This window comes from Mizuhopecten yessoensis, unplaced genomic scaffold (genome assembly GCF_002113885.1).
Source record: "Mizuhopecten yessoensis strain PY_sf001 unplaced genomic scaffold, ASM211388v2 scaffold2073, whole genome shotgun sequence".
Lineage (NCBI taxonomy): Eukaryota > Metazoa > Mollusca > Bivalvia > Pectinida > Pectinidae > Mizuhopecten > Mizuhopecten yessoensis.
In genome coordinates, this window is record NW_018404364.1 from 308,919 (window position 1) to 309,465 (window position 547).

Consider the following 547-nt stretch of genomic DNA (forward strand, 5'->3'; position numbering starts at 1 on the left):
TTACTTACTGCGAGCCCGTAAACAATTTGAATGGCACATTATTTACACTAAAGCTGCCGACACATTCTAACCCGGAAAATGGGTCACAATGTGCGGTCATGCGTAAATAAGCTCCACAGTAAAAATCACAACCTAGGACTGGTTCATTTGTTTATGTTTGTACAGAAGCTTGTATGGCATTGATAATTAATTGATAGATTATAGGAACAATACAATAATTATTGTTGACTACGTCGTGTTGAGGAGATGTCAATTGTCATTGGGGTCTATAAATGTGGATATGTTTCCTGATTAACTCATAACCATTTCGGAATGTCGAAATCAACTGAGCAATCCAACGTGTACGCTCCAATACAGTGATTTGTATAAAGACTTGCGCACTTTCATTTCCGCATTGAAATTTCTATCAGCATAGCACGAGGTTGGAGACAGAATGTGTGTTTATTGTAACATTAATTAACTAATGAATATGATTATGAATAAATTTATATAGTTATCTTTCTTTTGTCATTTATCGACTGTTTAAATACGTTGATTGTCAGAGAAA

At 34.7% G+C, this 547-nt stretch overlaps 1 protein-coding gene across 1 annotated transcript in view; it reads right to left on the reverse strand.

The window, feature by feature from the left end:
• The window catches only part of LOC110445023 (MAM and LDL-receptor class A domain-containing protein 1-like), a 10,662-nt gene extending 10,585 nt beyond the window's left edge, over positions 1–77 (reverse strand). Inside the window, exon 1 of the mRNA XM_021489386.1 lies at positions 9–77. The gene's annotated coding sequence lies outside the window, so the exon portion shown is untranslated. The remainder of the gene's footprint in view (positions 1–8) is intronic.
• Between the last annotated feature and the right edge of the window lie 470 nt (positions 78–547).